The sequence below is a fragment of the Erpetoichthys calabaricus genome, chromosome 10, assembly GCF_900747795.2.
Source record: "Erpetoichthys calabaricus chromosome 10, fErpCal1.3, whole genome shotgun sequence".
NCBI classification, from domain to species: domain Eukaryota; kingdom Metazoa; phylum Chordata; class Cladistia; order Polypteriformes; family Polypteridae; genus Erpetoichthys; species Erpetoichthys calabaricus.
Window position 1 is genome coordinate 164,676,661 of NC_041403.2, and position 9,488 is coordinate 164,686,148.

The following is a 9,488-nucleotide window of genomic DNA, read 5'->3' on the forward strand; positions in this document are numbered from 1 at the left end:
GCACATGTAAATTTGGAGGGTGGGGTGGAGGTTCCTTTTCAAAGTCCACAGATGTAAACGTACATTACAATGGAGTAGCCTGTGGTGGACAAGTTTAAACTTAACTAACACAGTCGGTCCAGGGGCGTTTCTAGGATTTGCAGGTATCAGGGGGATTTTAGCCACCTTTGTGATTGCTGTGGGTGGACTTACAGGAGTATAAAACCATGGAGTGGAGAAGAAATCCCTTTGGACTTTTCGTACAAGTTCATATAATGGTGAGACATTGTACAGTGATATTGTACATGATGAACAAAAAGATGAGGGGCTTCTGCTATGGATCACATAGATATATATAATAGAGAAAAAGATTAAGGGCTAGAAGCAATAGGCCTTTGTAGCCCCTACCCTGGTCCAGGCTTGTATTAGATCAAAGGACACAACCTCAACTTCTTGCTCACTTGCTACGAGGTTCACCAAACTTTCACCTATCACTTCATACCCGACTGCAGATGCCAAACGTGATCACGTCTCTTTTTCCCTGTCCAGGACACCTCTCCCTCTTTAGTCATTGATCCACCCTATTGGTTAGTGCTGCAATTCAACCTATCAATCACTTGTGCTCCATCCTTTGTTTGCATAAAGCCCACTCTTATCAACAACACACTGCGTGTACACTGGCATAATATTAATAAATAGACAACAAAATGTTACCTATAAATTAAAAAAAAAAAAAAGTTCAGCTAATTTTCTTTTTTACTATAACGTCATCAAATTTCAATCAACTCAGTCGAAGCGATTTTTCAGACTTTGGGGTATTTAGTTTTTCTAGAAGTGGGGGATACCCCTAAATACACAACTGCCTTTTCTTAGTGGATACTTGCTGCCCTAGATGTACAATCCTGTCAAATTTCTGCATATTAACTATCTGGGAAATGTCCCCCGATTTTGTTGAGGAGTGAGTCGGTCAACTTTGCATTTCATAGATAGATACTTTATTAATCCCAAGGGGAAATTCACATTCTCCAGCAGCAGCAGCATATTGATACAATAAACAATATTAAATTAAAGATTGATAATAATGCAGGTAAAAAAACAGACAATAACTTTGTATAATGTTAAATGTTAACGTTTACCCCCCCCGGGTGGAAGTGAAGAGTCGCATAGTTTGGGGGAGGAACGATCTCCTTAATCTGTCAGTGGAGCAGGACAGTGACAGCAGATAGATAGATGGAGGCTGTGGGGCCAAAAAGAAATAGACGCATCAGGTTTTGCGGTGAGAGTTTACTTTTCTATCTTTATCTTCCTCATCTTTGCCAACCAACCTGCAGAATTGCTTTATTGTTACATAAAATACATTTATCTGTGTGTGAATAAAATTAGTCTAGACTACAACAGAAGAGGAATTATAAAAGAAGAAGTGCACGTGGGACAAAAGAGTGCATTGTTCTGGAAGCAGAAGTCCTCTCAAAAGACTACACATCTAATTCTGAAACCATGGGTGCTAACACTTCAGCTCAGAGGTACACCAGCAGCATGGCCTGCAAATAAACTCACTCGCTTGAACCACTTGGCCTTGTTTCAAACTGATCAGCAAGTGTACTTCAACTCAGTGCTCACAACAATCACAAACACGCTTGCAGTTTAATCGGATGACAGACATTCAAGGTCATACATTTCAGATCATTTGCAATTTACAACCTGGAAGGCGGGGGGAAAAACAAACTCGTGGACGCAGGTGCATCGCAGCTCCGGACATCTTGTCCCCTTTAAACGCTGCTTATGGATCACAATGTGTACGTCACAGGAGGCCACCCAGGCCAAAGCGCTGGGCAGAAGTACAAAGCTACGTCTCAGAGTCAGCCTCGAACGGCACTTCAGTGAACCCAAATAGAAAGGGAGGCGTGGTGCTACAGAGCCTGGCGTAGAGACTCAACACAAAAGTGGGAGAGCCCGACCTGCGAGTCGTTCCAATCGGCCGGGCCCAATCCGATTTTTAAAAAATAAAGGTGGTTCAGCTCACCGTAATGACGTCCGTCTCCTCCCGGGAGCTTGTCAAGCGAACATCAGCTCGGGAACTGCGAGCGTGGGGCCAGCCTCGATGGGAGAGCTAAGTCAAGCAGCTCCGCTTCTGCTCCTAACGAGCCATGAGAGCGGAAGGGCTGGGCTGGACTCAGCTCGGCTTCCCAGTCCCGCATCTAAACAGGAAAGCCGCGGGGTTGTGTGAAAACTCCGCGACATGTACGCGGTTACTGCACTGACCCCACAAATGGGGAAAAAAAACATCCAACTGCGATATCCGGCACGACGAAACACACGCAGCAACACAAACAACCCTCCGAAAGGCAGGCGCCTCTGTCCACACGATGAAATGTGAGAAGATGCTGTAGGCTCAGTCGCACTTCTCGCTTTCAAGCACCGCCTGGAGCTAGACTGTGTACAAGCTAGCGCCAAGTTGCCTGCACTCTCCTCTGACAACCCACTGACTCGAGCCCCGTGGCCGTAGACGAGCAAGGCCGCAATGCAGGAGACAGCGACCTGCGACACGCTCGCACGCTTTACCTGCAGAAACAGGAACGCCTGTCATAGCAGACCGCCCTCCCGCGGCTTAGGCTCTTCTTCTTTACAGTCCCGGACTGCTGGCCAGCACCATTGCTGCCAGAACACCGACGCTGCTCTCCCGCCCAGTCTCCGTCCGGCGGAGTCCGGCACCAATGCCGCGGGAATCGGAAACCGTCGCAGATTGCCGAGAGTAGCCGAACACAAGCGGCCAGTGCCGTCAAGCGATCGGAAGTGTCGCCACACAAACCAACAGTCACAATGCAAACAGCTATGTCTGCGCATGCGCGGCTCAAATCGAGCAGTGATAAGATGCATGTGCCCCGAGGCGGGTTACGCGCCGCTGGGAAGCAGTCGTGAAGATGAGCGGACTTTTACTGCCTTAATATGAAGTATTAATAGCTTTTACACTGTTAAAATATACTTTATTGTCACTAACGGTATAAGTGTATTACAGTTTGGAATCAGCCAGAAATGTGAATGTTTTTGACAGAAATTGATACATTTTTATCAAGATACCATCCATCCATTTTCCAACCCGCTGAATCCGAACACAGGGTCACGGGGTCTGCTGGAGCCAATCCCAGCCAACACAGGGCACAAGGCAGGAACCAATCCTGGGCATGGTGCCAACCCACCGCAGGACACACACAAACACACCCACACACCAAGCACACACTAGGGCCAATTTAGAATCGCCAATCCACCTAAGCTGCATGTCTTTGGACTGTGGGAGGAAACCGGAGCAAACCCACGCAGGGAGGACCCGGGAAGCAAACCACAGGTCTCCCATCTGCGAGGCAGCAGCGCTACCCACTGCGCCACCGTGCCGCCCTTATCAAGATACTTTATAGCCAATTCTTTACTGGTGTTGCTAGTGGCTTTTGCTTGAAATGACTGATTTTGTTTTTTCAGATTTGTTATTCACATGTGATTGCAAAGCCCCATTTTCAGCAGCCATTCCTTCAGTATCCTAATGGTCAGCTCCCATGGCTCACTTTTGAAATGTAAATAAGAGAAACCATTGCAATCGATTTACCACCCCTGAATCCCATACCACATGTCACATAATTGAGGCAATTGACTGACAATGTAATGCAATGAGCAGAAATATAAATAGAAACAAATATAGGAAACAAAAGAGTAATAGAGGGAGCACTAATCTCATTCAAGTCCATTAAATATTCTGCTGATCTGCCTTTGTGAGGTCCTTTTTACATTCTGTTACATTATCCATCCATCCATCCATTTTCCAACCCGCTGAATCCAAACACAGGGTCACGGGGGTCTGCTGGAGCCAATCCCAGCCAACACAGGGCACAAGGCAGGAACCAATTCCGGGCAGGGTGCCAACCCACTGCAGGACTGTTACATTATGTTTTGTTAATATACGGTGACATGCACTGTTGGGTGAGCAGAAAGTGTGTAATGAATGCTGTAAGTGATGGGACTGGCCGAAGGGTTTCTGTTCCGTGAGGAAACGAGCGACAGGAGAAGTTAGGAGAAAAAGGAAGGTGCAGCAGAAGGAAGTTTGGAGTAGGGAGTTGAGAGGAAGGAAGCAGGAGGGTTTGCGGTGCAGAGAAAAGAGGAACGTGAGTGGCAGGAGATAAACTGATTGGTAGGGAAAACGTTCTTTTATTGTGATGGAGTTGTGCTCCGAAACCCAGATAATGGAGGGTGAGACAGGGCACCGTTTGTTACGGAACGAAGACTCCAAGTAAACCTTTGAAAACTCCAGCACTTCTGAGTTGTGTTTCCTTATTACGCTGGTGGTTACAATATTCTATGAATTAATTTCATTTTGTTAATACTATGTTATATTTTGCTTTGTAAATAAATGACTATTCACTAATCGACTGTGTATCATTTTTAAAATAGCTGTTCTGTTATCTGTCTTTTCACTTATCCATTATGGCCTCAGTCCCGACCCCTGACGGATAATTGAGGTTTTACTGTGTATATCTCAATATATAAAAAAAATCCAACGTCTGTCTGTATGTCTGTCCGCTTTTCACAAGAGAACCACTGAACGGATTTAGGTTGGGTTTGCTGGAACATTCCGGTTGATTTTGCGACCTCTTTCATTGCGCTAAGTATCATAGTTTGCTTGCGGTGCTGATTTATTGGCGCAAATCCGAGAGAGACTGAGGGAGGTGGGACCCTCCTCACTCACCCGCCAGCCTCAGGGCGTGTCTTACATCTGCTTAGCTAGCGAACGAGAAGACTACTTAGCGGATTTAGATCGGGCTTTTTTCTAGAATTTGCTTGAACATTCCGGTTGATTTTGCGACTTCTCTCATCGCGCTAAGAATCATAGTTCGCTTGCAGGAGCCATATATTCGCGCTAATCCGAGACAGAGGCTGAGGGCCAAGGGGAGTGGGCAGCTTGACGTCAGGAGTGGGGAGCCGGGCAGGGCCCTCCTCGCTGTCCTGTTTCACTACTACATGGGTGAAGCCACGGGAGATGGCTAGTATATATTGTCACGCACGAGCGCATGGGGAGCAGCTTAAGGACCCAATGGGCGCCGCGACAAACCGTGCCAGGGAATAATGGTGGGGTACTAACCTCTCTTTTCTTGTTTCTTCAGAAAGACCGAAGCACCACCGCCATAAGCGAACCCGGAAGTCTCCTGGTACCACCCACTTCCAGGGTCCTTCATTCCATACAAATAGATCAGTTTTTACAAAAAATAGGATTGAAAACAGATCGACCCCCACCCCTGAGAAAGAGAGCATGGCCAATGGGTAAACCTTAAAGCTAGTAAACATACCTAAACTGATTAGTTTAATAGGGCAATAGAAATGAATGGAGAAGAGGAAGAAAAATGCGGAGAGAAAATGTGCTTTAAGAGCTCATTAGAATAAGTAATAATCATTAATTAGCCGAAAAATGTAATTCCAGAGTCAAGTCAAGTGGTTTTATTGTCATGTCATCTATACACCATATTGCAGCATACATTGGCACAAAATCACAGTAACGCGGTGCAACCTGAACAGAAACACAGGATAAGTACAAAAGCGGTAAAGAATTATATTACAATATACTACAAATAAATGAAGGTCAGACCACACAGAGGCCGACACACTGACTAGAACTGTGCAAAATTGAAAGAGCAGAGCATAAACGAAACAACAATTGGAAATAAACTGTTGTTTTACCAACACTAATATGTCATTTTTATATCTATCTATCTATCTATCTATCTATCTATCTATCTATCTATCTATCTATCTATCTGTCTGTCTGTCTGTCTGTCTGTCTGTCTGTCTATTATATAGTGCCTTTCACATCTATCTATCTATCTATCTATCTATCTATCTATCTATCTATCTATCTATCTATCTATTGTGCTTTTCATATCTATCTATCTATCTATCTATCTATCTATCTATCTATCTATTATATAGTGCCTTTCACATCTATCTATCTATCTATCTATCTATCTATCTATCTATCTATCTATCTATCTATCTATCGTGCTTTTCAAATCTATCTATCTATCTATCTATCTATCTATCTATCTATCTATCTATCTATCTATCTATTGTGCTTTTCATATCTATCTATCTATCTATCTATCTATCTATCTATCTATCTATCTATCTATTATATAGTGCCTTTCACATCTATCTATCTATCTATCTATCTATCTATCTATCTATCTATCGTGCTTTTCAAATCTATCTATCTATCTATCTATCTATCTATCTATCTATCTATCATATAGTGCCTTTCATATCTATCTATCTATCTATCTATCTATCTATCTATCTATCTATCTATCACATGGTGCCTTACCTACCTACCTGTCTGTCTGTCTTTTTTTGGGCACTTTAAGGATTTACTGTAATTATCCTGTATAATAAATGATGTCTTTTGATATTAGTGTGTTTCTATTACATGCTGTTTTGTGTTATTGATTTATTGTTTATTTTGTTTTAGTACTGGTTTTTAGTACAGAGAAGTGTGCTATATAAGAGGACATTGAGCAGAACTGGACCTTTTCCGGAGAAGACCATCACAAAGTGCCAGTACCATCCATTCAGCCTTGGTTATGGCACCATTTACTGTACGTCCTGACCAAACAAAGCATCTGCTTAGGGCCCAGCGGCCATTAAACGGTGTGGAGAGGCATTGGGCTCTTTAAAAGGCTAGAAATGTCCCAGGTGGACATGCGGTTGCTCACTCAGTTTCCTGTACACACTTTCACAGACCCATTAACATCTCCATGCTGCTGTTAACTTTCTGGCCTGTCAGCAGCAGTAACTCTGCAGAAGAGTGAGTGTCATTGGGGCTCATTGTATTTTTCATTCCCTTGCTGTGTGGCCCAGAGATGAGGGGAGCAGGTGGGCCGTGAAATCTAGGAAATGACAAGCTCGAAGTGCTGTCGAGCCACAAGATGTCACTAGATGGCACTATGTCCTTGGAAACAGCTGGTAAGGCAGCCACTCCACTTCGCAATCAGGAAACGAGACTGGAGTTCCCTCTGCCTCCATTAGCTCTGTAAAGATGCTGCTGTGGTCACCTGGCAACTGAGAATGGAAGATGATACCAGGCTAGCCATCTTGGGCATGGCAGTTAATGCAGAGCTATGTAGATCTTTTGCTGTATATTAATAATAATAATAATAGTAATACATTTTATTTATATAGCACCTTTCCTATGCTCAAGGCGCTTCATAGAGTCTCAGAAAGAACAGCAGAGTATATGTAACATGGGATAGAAATATTTTCTGCATCGAATACCACAACAGATAAATACAGGATATATGAAGCATTAAATAGAATCCATCCATCCATTTTCCAACCCGCTATATTCTAACTAAAGGGTCACGGGGGTCTGCTGGAGCCAATCCCAGGGTGCAAAGCAGGAACCAATCCCCACCACAGGACACACACACACACACACACACACAGCACACTTTAGGGCCAATTTAGGATTGCCAGTCCACCTAACCTGCATGACTTTGGACTGTGGGAGGACCCCGGCACAGAGACAGGGAGAACATGCAAACTCCACGCAGGGAGGACCCGGGAAACGAACCCAGACGGGTCACCTAACTGCAAGACAGCAACGCTACCCACTGTGCCACCATGCCGCCCATTAAATGCAATAAAAGAAAATAAACTAAAATAAAATCCATCCAGCCATCCATTGTCCAACCCGCTGAAACCGAACACAGGGTCACGGGGGTCTGCTGGAGCCAATCCCAGCCAACACAGGGCACAAGGCAGGAACCAATCCTGGGCAGTGTGCCAACCCACCGCAGGACTAAAGTAAAATACTAAATTTAATACTAAAAGAAACGCCTGAACAAATAACATCCTTTGTGATATAACACACACACACACAACTTATCCAAAGCATCTGGACAGAGGGGTAAACTGAAAGAATGTCAGATTAAGTTACGAAGTGTGATCAAAAAATACGGTGAATGTTTTAAAAAAGAAACGTTTATTGCAGTAAAAGACCTGACAAAGGGTTAGAAAGGTAGCGCCGATCGTTACAAATTCAAAATGCAATAAAACAAAATGATACGACTCTGAAAATATTCGGAGAATCAAAAAAAAAAAAAACATCAAACACCAGGATTGAATTCTATGGCTCTGAAAAAACCAAAACACGTCCACAGCCGGTGCGTAATTCTGCACAGAAACAATTACTACAAAACCAAATCGTAAAGGTCGCTTTCCTTTCCCTTCCATCATGAAACTTCACGGAGATTCTCATTTATGTTTCTTTGAAGAATTGACTTTGTCACTGATGTCTCTCCTAGAAATCCTCAGGAGAAAGGAAAACGAGACATGAGCTACGACTGCGGTCCAAGGGGACAAAATGGAGAATTTGGTTTGAAAAGCACGGTATACTCAGCGAGACCACCAGTCTTGTTTTCTTCCCTTTCGTGACTTGAGATTTCTTATTGGATTGAAGTCTTCATCCAGGTGACTTACAACATTTGAGATGTGACTGGTTCCATTTCTTTTGATTTTTCCAATTGGCGCACAGGCCGGTGAAGTGACCTGCTCATAGTGTGTAACGGCCGACCCACTCACCCGGGACCACCGTGGCCTGGCAAGCTGAGGAACGTTAGACCCGACAAGTCGTACTTCGTCCAAATGAACGTCCCCAATCGACGGTTAAATAATCATGAAGCACACACAGTTTGTGAAATAATAATGGGTAAGTATGAGGTGTGATCAAAAAAATACGGTGAATGTTTTAAAAAAGAAACGTTTATTGCAGTAAAGGATTTACCACCACTAGTCCCCCTCAAAATACTCCCAACGCTCCTGCCACTTTTCTGGAAGTTTCCTTTCGCGAGTGTCTTTAGTTGGCTGCCTGGGTGTCCTCAGTGGATTGAAATTGTTTGCCTTTCATGGTCATTTTCAATTTAGGGAACGGCCAGGAGTGGCACGGTGCCAGATCCGGCGAATATGGTGGGATGCGGACACGGCGTAATATTTTTATTCGACAGAAATTGTCGCACAAGAAGGGAGTGTTGTCATGATGAAGAATGAAACCGTTTCAACATTTTCCTCGGTTATTGATGTTGAAGGACGTCCTGATCTTTTCTCGTCTTCACCCGAGTCAGATCCGTGACGAAATCGATCAGACCACTTGTAAACGGTCTTAATTGTCGGGGCAGTGTCACCATAAACCGATTTTAACATCTGATGGGTTTCCTGAGCTTTTTGCAATTTGAAACAAAATTTCATGTTAATGCGTTGCTCGATGTCCCTGATTAACGACAAACTTGACAAACACACTTGAACTCATCAGTGGCTCCCAAACGAGTTGAACCTCGTCACAAACTCGGCTCTAGGATGGACCTGTCATTGAATTGTTCTGCGTTGCTCTTGGATGGCGCTCGGCCTCAACATTCTCCGTACTTTTTGATCACACCTCGTATTTGCCTTCCTGAACAGACGAGTTTTAAGTATTTTTGTTA

The 9,488-nt window shown here is 44.0% G+C and overlaps 1 protein-coding gene across 13 annotated transcripts in view; it reads right to left on the reverse strand.

The window, feature by feature from the left end:
- The window catches only part of ralgapb (Ral GTPase activating protein non-catalytic subunit beta), a 113,649-nt gene extending 110,886 nt beyond the window's left edge, over positions 1 to 2,763 (reverse strand). For 9 of the 13 annotated variants that reach the window (XM_051932634.1, XM_051932631.1, XM_051932633.1 and 6 more), the window contains exon 1: positions 2,542 to 2,762. The gene's annotated coding sequence lies outside the window, so the exon portion shown is untranslated. Of the gene's footprint in view, positions 1 to 2,002; positions 2,477 to 2,541 lie in introns of those variants that run through there. The other 4 variants (XM_051932632.1, XM_051932630.1, XM_051932624.1 and 1 more) reach the window with 3 other exon arrangements.
- Between the last annotated feature and the right edge of the window lie 6,725 nt (positions 2,764 to 9,488).